The 23,657-nt window shown below is 40.2% G+C and overlaps 1 protein-coding gene across 2 annotated transcripts in view; it reads right to left on the bottom strand.

Annotated features, from left to right (window-relative positions):
- Positions 1 to 23,657, bottom strand: part of C1QTNF7 (C1q and TNF related 7) — a 109,657-nt gene that overhangs the window by 8,018 nt on the left and 77,982 nt on the right. Inside the window, exon 1 of one of the 2 annotated variants that reach the window (XM_077750430.1) lies at positions 16,827 to 16,843. The exons of the other annotated variant lie outside the window; for it this stretch is intronic. The gene's annotated coding sequence lies outside the window, so the exon portion shown is untranslated. Of the gene's footprint in view, positions 1 to 16,826; positions 16,844 to 23,657 lie in introns of those variants that run through there. 2 annotated transcript variants of the gene reach the window in all.

Genomic DNA, 23,657 nt, shown 5'->3' with positions numbered 1-23,657 from the left:
GCACTATTCTTTGTGTATGCGATTCTCCATTGCAGATATTTCCTTCCAGTTTTCTGCCAATATAAACATTACGCTAGACATCCTTATATCTAGTCTTTGCATGCATCCATGAGAAGTTTCTTAAAATTTATGGGGTTTTTAAAGCAGGAGAAAAGAAGTGGCATTTTCAGGAAAACGAAGTTTTTCACTTGATAATCATGTGTAAAACCAATTAGTGCTAATTGGAGTACTGTGCGTGTCCTAAAGGGGAGGTCTCAAACTTTAATTTAAAATCTGCAGAATACAGTGCCCTAGTGAACGATTAAGCTGTTAGCATCAGGGCTCAATTAAAGAGCTGAGTGAAATTAAACCATGCATGGTGCCATGTGCACCTAGGGAAGCAGACAACAGGTCTCTTTAGCTATGGTCTAATAGGACTCGGTTTTTCCCTCCACAAACAGGATCCTGAGAATGACAGATCATTTATTAGCATGGCATTTGGCTTATAAACTGAAGGGCGGGCTGTATGGGCTGAGACACCTGAGTTTCTAGGCTAAATGGTCCCTAGGATTAGCAGCTTTCTGGATGGGAGAATGTTTGCACATGGCTTTAGGACAGTGCAAATGAATAGTGTTTGGGTAGTTGGACCTGTGCTTTAATAAGAAATCTCAACAACGCTTGATATATATGCTTTGGCATGTACTTGCCCAAAGGAAATAATCATAAAATGTGAAAAAAGTAATCAGATGGAGCTTCCTTGCTTTCTGACGGCCACATCAGAAAATTAACCAGGCACACTGTACCAGTTTTATGATACTCATGGGGAAATTGCAACATCTTGGAATTAGACCTAGAAATTTGCCAGAGCATAGGAATGACAAACTGAGAAAAACACAGTGTGCACATGTGATTCAAAATAAGTCTGATTCCTAGAAATCTTATTAGTGAGAAACTGAAGCCACTTACCCAGATATAGACCCTGTATCCATGACCCTAATCTCATGTCACCAGTATCTCTCCCCACTCATCTTCCCTCCCCCACATCCAGTAGAACATTTTTGCTGTGCACCGTGTGCTTATAATAGAACACAAACTCAACATTACTGATTCCATTGCTCAACTGGGATTAAGGCACTTTCTGAAAAGCCCAGTGGATCTGATAAAGATACCAGCCTTTTCAAAGGTGTCCCAGATGATAGAAAATGAAAGAACATTCTATCCATACCCGCCACAGTTAAAACAAAACTGCAATGATGAAACTGCTAGCTTTTTCTTGTAAAAAATGGATTAGAGGAAGCTTTGAGGAACAATTTGAAAGAAAAGAACATGCTCATAGGAGATACTCGTAAAAAGGTGTTTGAAGAGACATGGGATGGGATCCTGTAGTGGAGGCCAAGACTTGGTTCTAAGAGGGGCTTGAAATTACTTGGAGGGAAGGTGCTTTGGGCAGTGGCTTCTCAGACATTATGATGGAGAGGCTGAGAACACAAACATGCCAATAGTCAGGGATCAGTCTACAAAGAAGTTTGGGTTAAGGGTCCCGGTTATGGTGAATAAAAAAAACAGAAATTTTAAAGATGTGCTTGGAAGAAAGGATATAAATATTTCTGATAGCCAGGCAAAAAGGTGCTCAAAGTAGGTAAAAATTAATACAACTGAAACAGATGCATTCATTGAACATATGCTTTGCCTTTCATTGACAAATGAATTAGAATATTGTCTGTATGGTAGTCTAAATGCTAGAAGTATCCCCAGTTATTTTTGAAAGGCTCTCAAAAGGATTGTTAATTTAACAATCCTCATCAGAATTGAGGAATAGTATGTTGTGGTGCTTGATGCATGATGACAGAATGGTGGTAACTGGCCACTGGAGTCTTGAGACTCAGTTTATTAGGATGCCAGTAGGATGTGGGTTATAATAGAAAACTACAGTGGCATCACCCTGCCCTGTTTTTTCATTTTACTTAAAAGCCAGAAGCTTCATGGTACATGGTTCAAGGCTCTACTGGATTGGGCACATCCTCCTTACTTCCCTAACTTCATCCTCCACTACTTTCTCTCCTCTCTAGCTCCAGTCACTCAGAGTTCCTTGGTGATTCCCAAAGACACCAGAAATGTTCTGTTTTAGGGTCTTCATGCTGTCTCTTCCCTCTGTCTAGAACTTTCTTCTCCAAGATGTCTACATGTCTCACTCACTCATCTCCCTCTCTGAGTCTTTGCTCAAATGCCAACCTCTTCCTAGAGCCAATTCTTATACTGTATTTAACATTGCAATCTGCCTTTTCATACTGCCCATCCCCCCTCATTATGCTCTGTTGTTTTCTACTCTTCTTTGTACTCACCACCTTCTAACACACTAGATTATTATTACCTTTATTATGCTCTAAAAATATGGTATATCTCCATCTGATGGAATGTAAGGGATAAGGGCATAGAGCAGGGATCTTCGTCTTAGTCATTGATTTTTACAACCATCTAGAACAGTGTCTGGCACAAAAAACTCAGGCTGTGGACAGAGGAGAAGGTTTTGGTTTTTGTTTTTTTGTTTTTTTGACAGGGGGAGGTGTGTGTTTTGTGAAAAACAAAATGAAAAACAAAGGAGAATGGAATATGAGAAATTACAAGGGAAAGAGAAAAGAGAGAACTTAAACATTCATAGGGTCTGTGGGCCCCTTTCACAGTGTTTAAAAATACAAACAAAAGATGTGAGTTGTTTTAATTTTGCATAGTCTAAGTATTTAGAAATATTTTAAATATTTACCCTTTTTTTTGGTAAAGATAGAACATGCACATTTATAAAATTTAAAAAAGGTATGCAATGAGAAGTAAATCTCTCTCCTTCTTCCCAATCTTCCAGACAATGCAGGCCCCCTCTCTAGAGGCAATCATTGTTGCTAGTTTCTTGTGTGTCTTTCTTACCCACTTAGGCAAAAAATATGCAACTTTCCGTACCTTGCTTTTTCAGCTAAGAGATTTTCTGTTATCAGTATATAGAGTTGCCTCATTCTTTTTTTTAGTGACTATAGAATATCCACCATATGATTGTGTTACATTTAACCAGTCTCCTACTGATGGGTATTTGAGATATTTTCATTCCTATATAAGCAACAGTACAATAAATCTGTGTGTATATGTGTGGACACAGTTTATGATATGAACAGCAAATAGCTTCTTCCAGTTTGCCTTTGTATTTTGTTAATGAATTTTAAAATAATTTTATTATAAAAACATTTTTGAAGTTTAATTTATTGTGTTTAAAAGGCCTACCTCACTCCAAGATACTAAAACAAAATTCTCCCACTTTCAGTTCTTTTGTTGTTTCATTTGTTCACATTTAATTTTGACCCAGTAGAATGTTTTCTGATAAAAAGTGTGAGGTAGGGATCCAACTGTGTTTTTTAAGCACCTTATATTGAAGAATCTATCCTTTGCCCACTGTCCCACTGGGTTGCAGTTGAATTTGGTTATTTTGGCTGGGACTGCACTATGTGGCTCATGGTTTTATAAACATTATAATATTTTTAACAGTTATATTGAGATTTAATTTACACACCATAAATTGGACCAATTTAAAGTATAGAACTCAATATACACTATAATCCACTTTTAGGTCATTTTCAAAACTACAAAAAGAAACTCCATACACATTTGTAGTCATGCCTCATACGAAGTATTTTGAAGAATTGCATTGAATATGCAAATTTATGTAGAATATGTGCTAAAATGTATTTTTTCCCACATCACGCTCCTTTGGAGTGAGAAAATCAAAGCTCTGGAAATATTATTAATCCTGTACAGATCTGTCTTGGGAAGCTAATGTATCCTATTTTTCTGTAGGGATTATAAAGTAACAGGTTTCTAGTTTTTTAAACTTACTTTATGGTCTGTAGATTTCAGTCTTTATGTTAATACATATTTTGAATGTGTAAGGCAAGAATGTAGTATGTAGTGCTTTGTAAGATTTTTAGGGATAGAACCCTTTGTTCCTGCTAAACTCACCATGAAAATACTTGGAGAAATACTGAATAAATCATTGCAAAAACTGAACTTTTAGGAAATGTGTCCACAGATTTATATCTCTTTGTAAATAGCATGTGTTTATATATTAAAAAAATAAACCCATGTATATACAGTCAACTAATATTTGACAAGGAAGCCAAGAATACTTTCTAGGGAAAGAATCATCTCTTCAATAAAATGGTGTTGCGGTAGCTATATATTTATATGTAGAAGAATAAAATTGGATCCCTAACTTACACCACTCAAATAACTCAACTCAAAACGGATTAAAGCTTTAAATATAAGACCTGAAACTAAAACCTCTAGAAGAGAACCCAGGTAAAAAGATCCTTGACCGTGGTCTTGGCGGTAGCATTTCTGGATATGACACCAAAACACAAGCAACAAAAGCAAAAATAAACAATTGTGGGACTACATCCAAGTAAAAAGCTTCGGCATAGCAAAAGAAACAATCAACAAAATGAAAAAGCACCTACAAAATGAGAGAAAATACTCACAAAAACCATATATTAAAGAGGAGATATAAGAGGAACTCATACAAATCAACAGGAAAAAAACATAATCCGACTTAAAATGGGCAATGCCTGGGTGGCTCAGTTCATTAAGCACCTGACTTCAGCTCAGGTCATGATCTCACTGTTCATAGGTTCGAGCCCCATGTCAGGTTCTGTGCTGACAGCTCAGAGCCTGGAGCCTGCAGCCTGCTTGGATTCTGTGTCTCCCTCTCTCTCTCTGCCTCTCCCCTGCTAGTGCACTCTCACGCCTCTGTCTCTCAAAAATAAATAAACATTCAAAAAAATTTAAAAAAAAATAAAATGGGCAGTGGATCTTGGTAGACATTTTTTCCAAAAAAGACATACAGATGGCCAATAGGTACATGAAAAGATGCTCAACATCATCAATCATTAGGGGAATGCCAATCAAACCCACAATGAAATGTCACCTTACATGTGTCAGAGTGGCAATCATCAAAAAGAGAAGGAATAACAAGTTTTGGTGAGGATATGGAGGAAAGGGAACCCTTGTGCACTGCTGGTGAGAATGTAAACTGGTAAAGCCACTATGGAAAGCAATATGGAGACTTCTCAAAAAATTAAAAATAGAACTACCATATGACCCAACAATCCCACCCCTGCATATTTATCCAAAGGAAATGGAAATAGGATATCAAAGAGTTATCTGTATTCTCACATTCATTGCAGCATTATTCACAATAACCAAGACATGGAAGCAACTTAAATATCCACTGGCAAATGAATGATAAAGAAAATGTGGTATGTATACAATGGAATATTTTTAGGTCATAAAGAGAAGGAAATCCTATCATTTATGACATCATGAATGAACTTTGAAAGAATTACACTATGCGAAATAAGTCAGAGAAAGACAAACACTGTACCATCTAACTTGTATGTGGAATCTAAAACACTGAACTTATAGAAACAGAGAGTAGAATGGTGGTTGCCCAGGGCTAGAGGGCGGAGAAAATGGGGATGGTGGTCAAAACGTAGAAACTTTCAGTTATAAGCTGAATAAGTTTTGGGGATTTAATGTGCAGCATGGTATCTGTAATTAATAATACTGTCTTAGATACTTGAAAGTTGCTAAGAGAATAGATGTTACTGCATGTTCTTACTGCACACAAAAAATGATAATTATGTGTGGTGATGGATGTGTCAACTAACCTACTGCAATAATCATTTCATAATACATATATGTATCAAACTTTCACATGGCATACCTTAAACTTACACAATGTTATATGTCAATTATATCTCAACAAACCTGGAAAAAATGTGCTTGGTAGAATGTAAAATGGCACAACAGCTGTGTAAAACGGTGAGTTAATTCCTCAAAAACTTTAATCTAAAATTATCCTATGACCCAGGAATTCCACTCCTGAGTATATATGTAAAGGAAATGAAAGCAGGGACTCAAATATTTGCACACCCATTCTCATCACAGCATTATTCATAATAGCCAAAAGGTGGATACCACTCAGGTGCCATGAGCAGGTGGATGGATAATCATAATATGGTACACACATACAATGGAATATTATTCGGCCATTAAAAGGGAATTTTGACCCATTCTATGACATGGAGGAATTTTGAAAACTTTATGCTAAGTGAAATAATCCAGTCACAAAAGGACAAGTATTGCATGATTTTACCTACATGATGTATCTGGCATAGTCAAAATTGTAGAGATGGAAGGTCAAATGGTGCCTGCCAGGGGCTGAGGAGTGAGGTGGAGGTCAATGTTTAAGGAGTGCAAAGTTTCAAACAATTTTGGCAGAGAGATGGATGATGACGTGATGGTTGTACAACAGTGTGAGTATCCCTGCCACCACAGAACTGTATACTTAAAAACGATAAATTTTATGTTATGTATATTTTACCATAATAGAAAAACTAAGTGAAAAAAACAGATGAGTTGGAAAGCAGGAACATACTAGTATTTTTTTATTGCTGTGTTTTAATTATTATTTATTTATTTAATTTATATTTTGAGAGAGTGGGAGAGAGAGCATGAAAAGGAGGGGGGCAGAGAGAGAAGAGAGAGACCCAAGCAGGCTCCATGCCATTAGTGCGAAGCCTGACATGGGGCTTGAGCTCATGAACTGTGAGATCATGACCCGAGCCAACATCAAGAGTCATACACTTAACCACTGAGCCACCCAGGCGCCCCTGTGCTGGGTGTTTTATTTTTTATTTTTAAAAAATTTTTTTAAATGTTTTATTTATTTCTAGGAGAGAGAGAGAGACAGCGTGAGCAGGGGAGGGTCAGAGAGAGAGGGAGTCACAGACTCTGAAACAGGCTCCAGGCTCCGAGCTGGCAGTCAGCACAGAGCCCGACGCAGGGCCCAAACCCACGAACCGCGAGATCATGACCTAAGCGAAAGTCAGACGCTCAACCGACTAAGCCACCCAGGCGCTGTGCTGGGTGTTTTAAAACATCATTATTTCATCCCTAAGCTGCTCTTATGCAGTAGGTGATATCATTTTGATTTTACAAACAAGATAATTGAGACTCTGAGGGCCCCAAGTCCAAATAGCCATAAAAATGGCACAGGCAGGATTTGAACTGAGCTCTTCTTGTCTCCGAACACTTGAGTTTTCTCCCACATCATGTAGGGAAACTGTAACATCACTTCATGACAAAGGGCTGACTTGGTTATAATTTGACTTGAGAACGTATTTTGCCTGGAAATCATTAGGGAGAAGATAGGTAACCAGGGATGGCCAAAACATGACATATCCTTGGCCTGCAGAGGAAAACATTGCACAATAGCAGGTTTTATCCTTTCCTAGCTGCCCTAGGAGTGACACTAGGAGTGAGTAAAACAGGGTGGGGAGCTTAGGTGTTCATATACCAGTAGCTTCTGTTACGTTAGTTCCTTAGCTATGTCTCTGAGGGCTCCAATTTTTCTCCTCAGAACTGCCTCTCCTGTTGGCCATGGAAAGCTCTCTCTTCTCCTGTCACTACCCAGCAAGCAGCACCTCACAACCACATTATGTTAGGATTATCTGTCTCCTTGCTTTTTCTCCACCAAAATATAAACTCTGTATCACCAACATTTAAACAAAGACTGGTCTGTAGGAGGGGCTCAACAAAGGTTGAATGAAGGAAATATTTATTTCTCAATATTTATTTATATCAACAGCTCATGATTTATGAAGCTTTGCCTGCTTTATGTAAAGTGCTATGATAGCACAACAATAAAATATTCTGACATTTGGCAAAGATTTTGTAGTCTACAGAGCAATGTTAAGTCTGTATCATCTTTTGAAAGGACTCTTTTATGGTAGATTGATTGGATAGGGAACTGGTGTCTCAAGAAGTCAAGTAACTTGTCTATGGCCACAAAGCTAGTGTCGGACCTGAGATTTGAACCCAGGTCTTCAGTTTCATGGATTTTTCTTACAGAGCTGTCTGTTTAATCAACTCAAAAGCTGCCATAATGACATGGGCCACTGCATCTACCTTTGCCAAAATTCTACCAAAAAAAAAAAAAAAAAAGAAACACCATACCTTGCTCTGGGTTGGTGGCTTGCTCCAGGATTCTAAATCCACAAAAGACTGAGGATCTTTCATGAGAGCTTCAGCGAAAAACTTGCTTTGGTACCAGACAGAAAAAGAGATCCAAGTTCTCAGAGGTTTCCAAATAGCTGTGCTAAAAATAATTTTCTCCTTTAGTCCCAAAGAGCCAGAGGCCCTGGAAGTCATTCATGGGGGTGAGGCTCAATCAGGGGCTGATCAAAATTACAGTTTTGTTTGAGATAAACCTGAAGCTCCTGCTTTCTTTGACGGGTGAGTTTAGAGATTCCTCCATCTCTGTGTGTCGTGGCCTCTTTTTCAGATTTGTTTACTTAAGTTTTTCCTTCTTAATTTGTTTTCCACTGAGTGGAAGTTTCAGGAAAAAAATTACTCACTGACTGGAAATTAGTTGTTAACTTAGAGAAAAGAGTCATTTCCTATTTGAGAATTTTCAAGGTAGAATCTTCAAATTCTGGATATTGGGTGGTGTCTCATGGACTGAACAGGGAGAAGTGGTAAATATTCTTGGTAAATAAGGCAGGAGAAGGGTCCCTCATCCTATGTGCTGCGAAATGGACATCAGGACTGCCCTGATCTCTTCTTTGTTTTCTGCTGAATGGATAAATAATTGGGTATTTTTAGAAGACTGATATGTCTTTGTTACTATAGAGAATTGATCATAACAACTCAAAAGGCAGAATGGTTCTCCAAAGCCTGTGACTGCTCATCTTCGGTGTAATCAGTTTCTTTGTTTCCTTCTGATACGTACTTCTTGCATCTCCTTAGCAACAGCAATATATAATTCATGATGTCGTTTATGGAAATTCAATGTCTGAAAAACCTTGTTATCCTGCTTTCCCCACCGTTCCTTTCAAGCAATTGAGAACGCTAATTGGAAGAAGTATTTTCAAAGTTATCGAGGTGAACACTGATGATAAATTTGACCAAGAAGATGGATGGGCTCCCCATCTCGATGATCTGCATTTTATCCTAGCTGTCCATCCTCCCATCTGGAGGAAATGGTCTTTTGAATTTGTTGGCTCTCCAAAATATGAATTCTATCATAAGGTAGTAAAAACCATGCCTTGGGCACAGAAGTGAGACAGGTTTTGTTTGTTTGTTTGTTTGTTTGTTTGTTTGTTTGTTTGCTAAATTATAGGAGGATTTCTTTTAACAAATAGTTTATTGTCAAATTAGTTTCCACATAACACCCAGTGCTCATCCCCACAAGTGCCCTCCTCCATGCCCATCCCCCCTCTCCCCCACACCACTCAGTCCTCAGTTTTTGTCAGCATTCAAGAGTCTCTCATGGTTTGCCTCTCTCCCTTTCCCCCACCATTTCCCCCCTTCTTCTCCCTCTTGGTCCTCAGTTAAGTTCTAGGAGGATTTTTTTTTAATTAGTCAACTTTATGTATACATATAGCATTGTGTAAGTTTAAGGTGTACAATGTTATTTGGTATATTTAAATATTGTAATATGATTGTTGCTGTTATCAAATTACATAATTATAGTACAATAATATTCTATATTCATCTTATTGTGCCTTAGAGCTCTAAGGCTTATTTACCACTTGTTACAAGTTAGTACCCTTAAACCCCATCAATTTTATCCCCCTCCTTCCCTGATTACCGTCATTTTATAGAGTATGGTCTTAATCAGATGGAGTCCCTGGGTTTGTCTTCTCATCCTCAAAATAAAATGGTATCCTTCATTATTTTTAAGTTTTCTCACAGTTCTTAATGTCCCCTAACAATGTGTTGTGCCTGATGAGATGGAATTTGTAAAAAATGCCACTTCTATACATGTAGCATGTTTGTATATGCCTTGAGGGAGACAGTTCCTGAGAGAAGTCACTCAAGTGACTCTTTTAGTGCCATGCATACAAGGAGGCACTAGGTAGTAGCTTGATGAAGGCTTTTTCCTCTTAGGGATTTTTGGCTGGAGATGTATTAAGATTATTTGCTTAAAGCATCCATGGTCTTCTGGAAGGAAGGAACCAAGGGTCCAATTCCTCTCCATGATGCAACTTTAGGGAAGTTAGTCATGGACTATAAGGTTGGCCTGGTCCAAATCCTGTTATCCAGAAAGGACACCCCAAGAAAGGACACGGTTGATAACAGAATGGAATTGGCCAGGAGGTAAGTGGGAATCTGGGCAAAAAGGTCTAAAGGATTTCGGGGTGGTGGATTTGGTACAGTGTATGAGTGAGGCCGCGAGTTTGTCTGCTTTCAGTCATTCTGTCAAAGCAGATATCCTTTGGGGGACAGTGGTTAAACACTGAATTAAAAGGATCATTACACTGAAACTTAGTAAGGGGGTACTATTGGGGTCAGCAAGAGTATCTCCCACAAATGGACAAGTATCTACTGGAACGTACATAACTAGTGTTCAACAATGTCACCAATTGGTGGCAGCTAAATCCATGGTGGGGGGATGGGGCGTACAATTAAGGGTTTTGTTTTGTACGTTTTCATTGGAAGTAGGTTGGAAATAAGGATGACTACTTTTGAACCAAGATTGTTCATGGAAAGGAAGATATAGGTCTTGAGTAGTCCATGTGCTATAAAAGCAAATGGAATGATAGCAATTCATTGGGGGAGAAAAAGTATGGCCATATTGAAAAACCACATGACTGTATTGAACTTGAACAGGGAAAGCAGGTCCCTGGGGTTAACTGCTTCCATTAGTTCAGTACCAATATAACATCACACAATAACACTTTGTTATGTATAAGAGAGCCTTGACTATCTGACTTAAAGGAATCTCCCCTCTTCTAGACACTGAAGTGTTGTAAGAGGCTGAACTAGAATATTAGTCCTTACAAGTTTAATTTCAGGTGTTTTAGCCATTGGATATGTTAATTTATTTCTATAAAGTAATGACTTCTTAAAGGACTTTTTTATTCACTCTATGAAGTAGTGCAATCTCCATTAAAGAACTTAGAAATGGTTTGTTGACATCCAAAATAAACAGATGTATTCTTGTGTTACTGTCTTACCTTGGCTGAGTGTTGATATGATTTATGGGCATTTCTATTCACTTTCCTGTGCCATTTGCAACTTCCTTAATTTCTCTTTAATGTTTAATGATAAAGTTTCTTGTATTATTAAGGCATCATGGCATTTTTTTGTTCTGCAATGTTAGATTTTTAAAATTATTTTTCATCTCAGATAGCTCATTATGATCTGTACCTTCTCTGACATGTTCTTCTTTTCAGAAAGAACTAGCCTTTGAAATTGTCTCCGAGAGCATTCAGAGCTCTGATGGGGCTGTGGCTTGTCAGTGACTATTTCACTCAGCTTTTTTGATGCTTATTTTAGAGACAATGGTGAAAGTGATGGATGAAATAATATGCCAAAGCTTATTTCATTAGGTTAGAATAAAACTCATATTCCATTTTTATTTGCCAGTCATTCCAAGGCCAAGATATTCTTCTGATTTGCCTATGAAGAGAAGTTTTTTCTCTCAGCTTGTTGCTTTTATTTTCTTGTAGCCTTAACTCACTTTTCAACTGAAGTCCGTTCAACCTAGGCTAATCCAATCAATATCCACAGAGCATCTAACAAGGTGTTGATTCAGCTCTCAAAGAAAGGGTTCAAGTTTGTAGTTTTGCCAATTTCCTTGGTGTAAACACTCCCATGATGAGGGTGGGTGTATTTTTCTGATTCAGCATTTTCAAATTCTTTGGGTAGATACCCAGTGGAGGAATTATGGGATCATATGGTATTTTTAATTTTTTGAAGAACCTCCATACATTTTCCACAGTGGCTGCACCAAATCACATTTATACCAATAATGCACGAGGGTTCCTTTTTCTCCATATCCTTGCCAACACTTGTTATTTTCCTGTCTTTTTGATGTTAGCCATTCTGACAGGTGCAAGGTGGTATCTCATTGTGGTTTTGATTTGCATTTCCCTGGTGGTTAGTGATTTATTTATTTATTTTTTTTAATATTTTTATTTATTTCTAGGAGAGAGAGAGACAGCGTGAGAAGGGGAGGGTCAGAGAGAGAGGGAGTCACAGACTGAAACAGGCTCCAGGCTCTGAGCTGGCAGTCAGCACAGAGCCCGACGCGGGGCTCGAACCCACGAACCGCGAGATCATGACCTAAGCGAAAGTCGGACGCTTAACCGACTAAGCCACCCAGGCGCCCCTGGTGGTTAGTGATTTAAAACAACAACAACAACAACAAACTTCCCATCATGGCCAATTTCAAGCCACTAACCTGACCTTGACTAATGCAAAGTTGGGAAGATAGTTGCAGAACTGGCTACTTTGTTAGGTACTAGAATTATTAAAAACAAGTTATAGCTGAGATATAATGAGCACTTATATGCTAACACATTACATCATTACTTCTTTTAAGCTTCACAATAACCTCTTGAGGTGAGTAATTTCCTCCTCCTCCTCTTATAGATGAAGAATGTAGGAAGCCTGATCCACAGTTGGTCTACCCAACCACACTATACCATATACCTCCCTTGGATGTTGCTAACTTTAGAAAGTCAGGTTTCTGCATCCAAAGAGCTTTCAGTCAGGTGGAATGCACACCTGACTCTTAACTCCCCAGAGCACTAGATTCTGCCCAGAATCTAATATTTTTCTAGCCACAGTGCCTTGCTTATTTCATTTCCTCTGGCTTGCAAGTTCCTGTTAACCATGTCTTCCCCAGCCCCTTTCTTCATCTGCTCAAATTTTTCATCCTTATGCATTGCCTTGTCCAGAAAGTCTCCTTGATGCTCCAGAAAGTCTCCTCAAAACTCCCCATCACGTACAGCCTTCCTTTCCCGGGAGCCCTCCTGGTACATTATTTAGACCTCTCTTATGCACTTTAGGTCATGGATTCTCAACTAGATCTATTGAATCACCATACCAGCAGATTATATCTAGGCATTTTTATTTTTCAACAGCTCCATGAGTAATTCTGATGGATAGCCAAGTTTTGGGAATCTTTGCCTGCTCTTCTATTGTTCAAATGATGCCCCATCTGTTAGTCCTTCCAAACCAGGGAGTTTCAATGATACAAATCTGGTCTTCTCCCTCTTTGATCTTGGTTTTCTATTCATTATCTCATCACATATTTATTGAGCTGTTACTATATGTTAGACACTGAATGTTTGGTCTTGGTATTCAAGGGAGAGTAAACACAGAGCTCTTATAGAGGAAAAATTTAGTGGAAAAGACAGGCATTCATCAAATACTCACAGAACTATGTTTAATAGGATGAATTCCCATCATCCTGAAGTTTCATATGAGGACCCAAAGTAGGGAATAAGTGGGCAATCAGTCCCCACATATCCATTTAAGACTTGCTAAAAATAGCTGGACCAGCATCCATGTTCAGTCCACATAAGACAAAACTAGAAGTTCAAAAATGATTAATGGTTGAAGAAAGCCTTCAAGGTAGGGAGCTATTAGCTGATAAGGGAGTGCTGAGGAGTTCTCCACTTCTTTTTATTTATTTATTTTTTTAAATATTTTTATTTATTTCTAGGAGAGAGAGAGAGAGAGAGACAGTGTGAGCAGGGGACGGTCAGAGAGAGAGAGGGAGATACAGACTCTGAAACAGGCTCCAGGCTCTGAGCTGGCAGTCAGCACAGAGCCCGACACGGGGCTCGAACCCACGACCCGCGAGATCATGACGTAAGCGAAAGTTGTATGCTTAACCGACTAAGCCACCCAGGCTCCCCTCTCCACTCCTTTTTAATGAGGGAGGTGGGAGAAGTGACACCCACTTTCCAGCCAAGTAATGAGGACCCCAAAGGATCACTGATAGTGTGAAAGGTGCCTGCAAAAAAGAAGCTATTTTTTCTCCAGTTGGATGTTTAACTAAGCTGTGAAGCTGAAAGCTTTGCAAAAATCAGAGAAATGTGATAAACAGTTCGTGGGGGAGCTTGACCCACCCCTGGAGCTTGATGTCTTATGTGATCATAGAAACCAGAGAACTGTAGTTCTGTAAAGGCAGAAGGCCATTGGAGAAGAGAGCCAATGTAAGGGTAGCCATTGGAGGGGCAAAGGTACATGAGTTTCCCAAGAGGCAGATGGTGTGGAGGATGAGCTGGGACTGGGGCATCTAGATGGAACCTTAAGCCAGGATAGAGTCTTCCTAGTATGAGGAAGCCACTAAGAAGCCACCAACTACATACAGAAGCTAAGGCTGTCACGGGGCAATGCAAAATACCAACCAAGGAGTGATCCATCCATTCAGGAAACTCTATAGTATGGAGGTCTCTCAGAAAGCTTTTACCAATCTTGGGAATATGTTCAACTAGAGAGAGCTGGCATTTGAAGACTTGGGGCACAGCTATGTGTGCCAGGAGAGAACCATGCAAATAGTGCATATTGAGCAAAAATATTTTGATCATAATTTTCTAATTCTCTTACCTTTTTTTTAAATTTTATGTTTATTTATTTTTGAGAGAAAGAGAGACAGAATGTGAGCAGGGGAGGGGCAGAAAGAGAGGGAGACACAGAATCTGAGCTGTCAGCACAGAGCCCAACAGGCGGCTCGAACTCACAGACTGCGAGATCATGACCTGAGCTGAGGTCGGACGTTTAACCAACTGAGCCACCCAGGCGTCCCTCTTACCTTCTGATTTGACTCTAGGCATGTTCAAAGCATGTAGGGGTAAGAGTTGAAAGAGGAAGACAGGATCCTGATGTGCACGGAGCTCACATCCCAACAAGAATTTCATGCCATCAGGGAAGGAAGGACCCCAGAAGGCATCAGTCTGATTTTCCCATTTTATAGACCAGAAAACAGATGTAGTGAGAAATGACTTGCTCAAAGGTCACAATTACACACAATGTTAGAATTAAAACTTGCATTCTTTGAATCATTGCCAAGAGTCACTCCTCACACAGCATAGCCTGTCATCAAGTACTCATTCCTGACTTCACAAGGAGGACACACTGCAGTATTCTTTATATATACAGATAGCCATCATTGTGGATAATTGAGAATTAACAAATAGGACTATCTCAGACCTGAATTCTTGATTTTTCCCTTTACATTCAAAATATCACTTCTTGTAAATTATAAGAAAATTTTTAAAAATTGCAGAAAATTTCATACAGGAAAGCAACGCAGGGTAAAATCTGGTGTGCCCAGCGTCCCGCGGTGAGTTACCTGAGGGAAAAATATTGTTTCCCAGGTGCCCCCGTTCACTTATGATCCCTTCCCCCCAATCCCTTCATTTCGTCTGTTGTGAAGCATATTCCACCCATCATATCATTTATTCCATAACTAGTTCAGGAAACCTAGCATTTTTTTTTATCATCTTGGATAATAAATAACAGATTGACACCCTGCAGCTCCATTGCCCCTTGAGGCTTCTTAACCAAAAAAACGAGCATACTTTAGATAAGTCAAAAATGTCTTAAAAGCGCTTTACTCACAAACTGCCATACTGTGCCCTAAAGTTCTGAAATGTAATTTTATGGGGCTGTCAAGCGTCTTCAGTGAAGTTTTCGGAGTGCATGGGGAGCTCTCCAATGACTTGTTACAGAAATTCCAAGAAGCGGTGGGTTCATGGAAGGCCTGCCCCAGGCAGAGTTGTGGGAGGTGGGGGCGGGGGCTCGCGCTCGGGGGTGCAGCACACTGAACGTCCAGCATGGGTGTTGCTGGTGCTAGGTACTCCGGTGTTCGGCTGGCTGTCACTAACACGACCTGTCAAACTGTCCTGAGATTTTTTTTTTTAACACTAGAGAGTCGATGCTGTGTTTAAAAGTCAGATAATCCAAGAATCTCAGAATGTGAAGTTCATTGGGGTGATGAGTTGCTTTGGGGGCTTAAGAGTCGACCAACCCGCAGAGAATGGGGCTCATCTGCCCGGGGGAAGCAGGTCTCTGCAGCCGCCTCCATTCCCACCGTGGTGCAGTCGGACCAGAGGGACCAGGGGGAGAACTTGGGCATGACCCCCAGGGATACAGACCACCTCAATATGTTTGCTTCATCACCGCTATGCCTCTGGGCTATGCCGACTTCAATTTGCACACTCTCTTGAGACACATCAGGCATGTGAGAGACGCTGTATCTGTGTGTGTGTGTGTGTGTGTGTGTGTGTGTTCTTTTTTTAAAAAATTGAGATATGGTTGACATATGACATTATATTAATTTCAGATGCACAGCATAGTGATTCAGTGGATGTATATATTGTGAAATGGTCACACAGTCTAGTTGACATCCATCACCACACTTAGTTACAAATTGTTTTTTTTTTTTCTTGTGCTGAGAACTTTTAAGATTTATTCCCTTAGAAACTTTTAGGTCTTCAATGCAGTGTTCACTATAGTCACCTTGCTGCACATGACACCCTCTGGGACTTATTTATTTTATAACTGAAAGTTTGTACCCCTTGGCGCCCTGCACCCATGTCACCCACCCAACTCCACCCCCCAGCCTCGGAAACCACCAATCTGGTTTCTGTAGTAGGAGTTTATTTGTTTGTTTTTTTAAAAAATATTTATTTAATTTTGGAAGAGCACAAGTGAGGGAGGGGCAGAGAGAGGGGACAGAGGATCCAAAGTGAGCTCTACACTGATAGGCTGAGAGCACAGAGTCTAATAATGTAGGGCTCGAACTCACCAACAGCAAGATCATGACCTGAGCTGAAGCTGAGCTCAACTGATTGAGCCACCCAGGTTTTTGTTTTTAAATTCCCCATATAAGTCTCTCTCAGTCTGACTTGTTTCATTTGGCATAATGCCCATCCATCTTATGGCAAAGGGCAGGATTTCCTTCTTTTTTTATGGCTGAATAATATTCCATTATATATACATACCACATTTTCTCTATCCATTCATCCATCGATGGACACTTAAGGTTGTTTCTGAGATGCCGCATCTTTGAATGATGAAAAATAAAAAATTAGTTACCATTCATCAAGTGTTTATTGTGGCAAGGCACTGTCCTATGCACTTTACATGTACTTCTTGTTTATTCTTTATCAAGAACCCATGAGGTAGCTGCTAGGACTTCCTCATGGTGGGCATGGGGACCGACGTTAGGGCAGATTGTCTTTGCAGCCATTGGCAATGGCAATGGCTTACTAGCATTGCTGGTAACTGGCAGAGCTAGACTCCAAAACCTCCTCTTCCCCATACTGACAGTCTCCCGTCAGGCAATACCTGAAGCCTCCCATTTTTTTCTGCTAGAAAGCTTTCCTGCCCCTCTGCCTGTCTTTGAGTCTCTGCCAAAAAGCAAGTGATGGTGGCTGACTCCCTTGTTCTCATAATCTTTTCTTGTTCTCATCTGGTTAGTCTTCACTTATTTACACAATGTGGATGCTCATAATCTTTTGTTTTATTTCTTAATTTTTCTGGAGTTCCAGAAGGGAAGAGGGACCAAATATGGGAAGCCAACACCTATTTTTAAGGGGTTTGCAATCTCTGTTGCGAATTCAGGTTTCTGTACATGAGTTAGACCTGATACAGACTCAGGTACAAGTATACACTTTATAATATGCTCCTCTGGAACAAGAAGCCTGTCTTACTCATCTTTGTGCTACCTCCATGCAGCCAAGAATCTAGAGGTGCAGCATATAATTGATGGATTAATGACTAATGCTAATTAGATGCCAGAGTATTCAATGCTGATTGGGTTCTGAGGCAGCCACTGACCAATATGTTTCAACAGCCGTGTGAGTAGCTCTCTTGCTCCCTGTCTCTCCCCCGACCTATGGCAACAGTCTCTGACCTGCTCTCTCTGGCCTTGCAGTTTTCTGCCTTCACGCCCAAGCTCTTGTGTGCTACAAAACAATGGAGATGTGATAAATAAATATCTGCTAAATGAATGAATAATCTCACTTTCCTATTTACATCCATTCCAACAGTTAAATCCACTCTGTAATTTTCTTGACCCAAAGATATCCATTAGATAGGACTTTGCCACAGGGCAAATACAAGAGACAATCACAGAAGGCACAAATGGGAAGAAGGATTATTTGCTAGTGTGTGGGTGGCATTGATTGGAATGGGGAGACTCAGCTTGCTCTTAGTTTCCCAGAGCAACTTGGCTGCCAAAAGCCAAAAGCATCTTCTCTCCCTTCCAGCTGGCCACACAGGGCCGCTCTTATCTCTTTTCAGATAGTCACTGAAAAGTACCTATCTGGCTTTCCAGGAAGGGTTAGCCAGTGGCCCAGGGACCTATCTGAAGGGTTGTCGCTAGCAACCCAGAGGAGATTCTTCAAGGGGCTAACAATCCACGTCATTTATTGGGGTTCCTAATTTGAAGGTAGCAAATCATATCACACATTTAGGAAGCACCTACTGCATGCTAGCCACAGTGAGTCCTGGCCATGTAGCGAAGTAGGTATTATTATCTTTTTATTATAGATGTAGAAACTGAGGGTCCCAAATGAGAGAATTTACAAAGGTCGTGCAGCTCCTAAGTGATAGATCTGACATTCAAGTTCATATTTTTCTGACTCCCAAATCAAACCTTTTGTTTAATATGAGGACAGTAACACTGCTTAGCTCCTATGATTGTGGTCAAGGTTAATTGAAATAATCCATTGAAAAGGAGTCACACGTTGCCTAGAGCATAGTAGGTGCTCAATAACTACCAGGCAAGTTAATGTTGCTGGCATTATCTCTGCTGCTCTGACTCCTGCATCTTTGGCTGTATTTTTTGATGAACTGTCTGTCCTCTGTTCTCTGTGTCCACTTTGTTTGCAACTGAAAAACATCCAGAGGCCCATCGTTGTTTGCAGGGAGGCCAGAGGCGACATTGCCATTTAGTGATGAAACCTCCCTATCCTGAGGGGGTTGAAAGCATCTATGTGACATTATCTAAGCACAAAAAGAGTGATGATGGTGGTGATAATCCTAACAATAGCGCACATTTATTGAAAACCCCTAAAGTAGCTTCTTTTGGGGCATCTCAGTTCTATTCCAACAGCCTGGTGTTTCTAAATGTCTACTCTACCCAGATAAGGATGACCCTTGTTCTCTGCTTTGCCTCTTGCTGAAAACATTTGAGGCATTCTGGGAGGAGCCTGGTGGACGCCAGCCAGTCTCAGAGTCCAGAGTGACAATAGACCCAACAAAGACAAAGATTTAGCAGCAGGTGGTACCACTTGCACACATAACCCCTGCCAGCCAAAACAACATTGTCACTGACTCCATCCCAGTGGATGGAAATCCAACAGTGACTCATAGTGTGCTTGGGAAGAAAGCTGAGTAGAGTGGTTTTGGCAAAAAAAGACAAAAGCAATGGAATGTTACCACAGTCTAAATTAGCAGGACTCTCCACATCTTCTCTCTTCCCACTGACATTTCTTTGTGTCAACTGGCAGAGTAAGACCACTGGCTTTGAAGGTCAAAGTCGTTTTTGCCCAACCATGTGCCCTTGGGCAATTTGCATGCCCTGCCTAAACTTTACTTTTCTCTTCCAAAAGTAAAAATTGAAAACTGCTCAAACCAGGGATGATTGTTAAGATTAATGAAGTAATGCACCTCATTGACTGGCATTTGTGCTTCTCAAGAAATGGTGGTTTCTGTTGGTGAAAGGAGAAGCAATTTTAAGTCAGAGACCTTCCTTTTTATAAAAATTTTTTAATGTTTTAATTTTATATTTGAGAGACAGAAAGAGACAGAGCATGAGTGGGGGAAAGGTAGAGAGAAAGAGGGGAAAACAGAATCAGAAACAGGCTGCAGGCTCTGAGCTGTCAGCATAGAGCCCGATGCAGGGCTCGAACCCACGAGCTGTGAGATCATGACCTGAGCCGAAGTCAGATGCTTAATGGTCTGAACCATCCAAGTGACACAAAGACAATCATTTTTTTTTTTTTAAAACAGTATTTAGAATTTATCTTTTTGCTGGTGCTGGGAAATGCCTTTCTTTGGTGGCTCCCCTTCTGGGTTCTAGATCTGTGTTTTCAGAGTAATCTCAACTATGTGGTTAGAGAAACTGCCCAAGGAAATAACTTCTAAGAAATTTCTTAAGACTTGAAGGCTGATGTCAGGTATCTGGGAAAATAGGTGTGAGGTGGGGTAGAGTAGGCTTTCCAAACAGAGCTAACAGCTTGAGGAAAAGCCTGGCACCGAGACGGGACAGGATACCTTGGAGAAACTGGGAGAAAGCTGGTGAGGAGCAGAATAGTGTGAGAAATTCAGATGGAGACAGAGGCAGAGGCTGATCACGGGAGTGGAAAGGCTGTTGTGGATCTTGGACTTTATCTGAACAGTAATAAGAATTAAGTGAAGAGTAAGATTGGGAGTGGCAGGACCATATATACAGTTTAAAAAGGTCTCTTAGGGATGCCTGGGTGGTTCAGTCAGTTAAGCGTGCAACTTCAGCTCAGGTCATGATCACACAGTTCGTGAGTTCAAGCCCCGTATTTGGCTCTGTGTTGACAGCATGGAGCCTACTTTGGGTTCTCTCTCTCCCTCTCTCTCTGTCCCTCCCCTGCTTGCTCTCTCAAAATTACATAAGCATTTAAAGGAAAAAAAAAAAGGTCTGTTGGACTGCTGTGTCAAGAAGGATTGAGGAAGGCAAGAATGAAGGGTTATGGTAGACAGCACCCTTGGGTGAGGTGAGAAAAACACCCAACCATGGATCACGTTTGGAATAGAACTGGTAACAGGTTTGGTTTGTTCATTTTTTGTTTTGTTGTGTGGGTGTATGTTTTTATATGTGTGATTTCCTTTTAATATGTTTTCCTATTCATAGTTGAGAAAGTTTTTTTTAATCAAAATACATGTATTCTTTTTAACCTCAAAATTTATTTTCTATGCTCTATATGCTGAGTATAACTGTCATAGAGAATTATTCATATTTTATTTTACATATCTAGGCATTAAAGAACACTTGTAGGGGCTTATGGGTGGTTCAGTTAGTTAAGTGTCATGATCTCATGGTTAGTGAGTTTGGGCCCTGCACCAGACTCTGTACTGACAGCTCAGAGCTTGGAGCCTGCTTTAGATTCTGTGTCTCCCTCATTCTCTGCCCCTCCCCCACTTGTACTCTGTCTGTCTGTCTGTCTCTCAAAAATATATAAAAACAGTAAAAGCTTTAAAAAATAAAACTTGTAGAAGAGGAAAAGGTGGAAAAAATAAAAGTAACTAAACTATAGTTCTGTTTTTCATAACCACTGTTGCCATTTTAGTTTATTTTTCCGTTATGTTTTGTTCTGTGTATGTTTGCACACATGCATAGATTCTTTGTGCAGAGATTTGTAATATTATCTATCATGATTGCTGCTTGCTTTTTCTTTCTTTCTTTATAATTGAAATGTACTTGACACATAACATTGTGCAAATTTGAGGTGTAAAACATGTTGATTTGATATATTTATGTATTGTAATATATGATGGCCACTATAGCCATAGTTAGCGTTTTTAGAATCTACATATAAGTGGTATCATATAGTTTTTCTCTGCCTGATTTATCTCACTTACCAAAATGTCTTTAAGATCCATCCATGTTGTCACAAATGACAGGATTTCCTCCTTTCTCATGGTTGAAGAATATTCTATGATATACACCACAACTTTATCCATTCAACTGGTGATTGGCACTTAGGTGGCCCATATCATGACTATGGTGAATAATGTAGCAATAAATAGTGTAGTGCAGATATATCTTCTACATCCCGTTTTCTTTTCACTTGGGTATATACCCAGAAGTGGGCTTGCTGGATCATCAGCTTGCTTTTTCTTTAACTTAATATTATATAATAAGCATTTCTCCTCTGTTATTCTTTGGAACCATTAATGGGCAAACAATATTCATCAAGTAGTTATACCATAATTTATTTAATCTCTTTCCCCTCATGATTGGACAATTAAGCTATTTCCATTTTTTCCTGTTATAAATGAGATTACATTGAAAACTTTTGTGCATAAGCCCTTACCCCTATTTAAGATTATTTCCTTAGGATAGATTCCCAGAAATGGAATTACTGGGTCAAAAGATTTGGATGTTTTATGTCTCTCTTGGTACATGCTGTCAAACTGCTTTCCAAAAGGTTGTGTGAATTTACACTGCCCAATTCCTGTATGAGAAGAAACTCTAGCTCTCCAAGAATCAGGCATCCTTAGTCCCTGGAACACAGACAGAACCACAGAATTTTTAATTTGGAAGTAACTTTAAAGGTCAGCAAAGTTGACCTCTACTGATCCTTGATCATAGCAGTATGTTTTATGGAAAGGACACTGAACTTTTTCCACAGTGGTACTGACAATTGTACCATCTCTGGGCTAGGTGGCCCCAAATTCCCTACACAGCCCCTGCCAGGGATTAAGCCCTGGCCATTTGTAATTTCACAGAACTAGGGTGCATAGTGGGTGCCCAGCTCACCTTGGCAGATGGGATATAGGTGAAGAGACACATTGCCTGGGTTGAAGTCATCTTGTTGTCTCACTAGGTGGACAGCTGTATGAGGACACCAGAGTTGCCGTCTTGGTTGGGCCAGATCTCAAGGGCATGAGAGGCTACTTTAGTTCTAGGGGTCAGGAAAGGCCACATTAAGGATGGAACATTTAAGGAGATTCCTGAGGATGATGTAGCTGGGTGAAGAGAGGAATGGAGTCCTCTAGGAAGAGAGAAGAGGCTATGTGAAGGTCCTGAGGCAGGAGAGGGTGTTGAGGATTCTAGCAATGAAAAGAGAGTGGTTTGGGGCTTATAAAAGGTAAGATGTCCTATAACAGAGGCAGTCAGAGAAATAGATGAGATCAAATCACTCACGGCTTGAAGAGTTTAGATAGTATCTTAAGAGTAATAAGAGCTGCCAAGTAGGGGAAATCATCATCTTTGTTACTCTTAAAATGATTCTCTGGCTGTAGTGTGGACAGCAGATGAGAGAGGGCTCGGGAGAGGAGATGAGTGACCAGTCGGGAGACTGATGCAGCCAGTCAGGCACTGTGGGGTCAGGGGATACAGAGGAATGGAGAGATTTTAAACGTACTTTTGTTTAAGTCTTAATGGATCAGGCACAGTGTCCTGTGGGAACCTCTGACCTTGTCAGCACCAGCTAGCTCTGGAGCACTCTGTTTCTGCCCTATAGTCCCCCAGCCTATTATCACACTGGTGATGGTTTTCACTTTATGTTGTCTGCTTTCTCTCTGGACTGTGAGTTATCTATTGTTTATTGTTTTGCTCACTGTTGCACTACTGCCATCTAGAATAGTACCTGCCACATGGCAGGTACTTGATAAGTGGTTTGAAAATGTGTTGAATTGGTCCTTACTGTGTGCCATCATTGCACAGAGTCACTGTGCACTGTTTTGTGTGCTACACTCAGCAACCCCAAATGAGGTGGTTGATATTTCATCCCCATTTTAGAGAAGAGGAAACAAAGGCATAAAGGGCCAGTTGCCTTTATCACACTCACATAAGTATGAAGCGCTAGAACCGTGGCTCAAATCCAGGTTTGTTGGTGCCAGAGACCATGTGCAAGAACACCCAGCTACATTCCTGCCCGCACCATCCCCAGGCTTACATGTTAGGGAAGCAGGGCTTTTGCTTAGATCATCACCAAATAAGAAATCCTGGCACAATGAAGTAGGCAGCAAGTGGGTGTACATGGAACTCAACCCAACTTAGACAGTGTAGACATACAATGGAATGTTGTTCATCTATGAAAAAGGAATGAAGTTCTGATACATGTCAT

The sequence above is a fragment of the Crocuta crocuta genome, unplaced genomic scaffold, assembly GCF_008692635.1.
Source record: "Crocuta crocuta isolate KB4526 unplaced genomic scaffold, BGI_CrCroc_1.0 scaffold179, whole genome shotgun sequence".
Taxonomy (NCBI): Eukaryota; Metazoa; Chordata; class Mammalia; order Carnivora; family Hyaenidae; genus Crocuta; species Crocuta crocuta.
The sequence above is the reverse complement of the archived record's forward strand: the minus strand, read 5'-3'. Positions and strand labels throughout refer to the sequence as shown.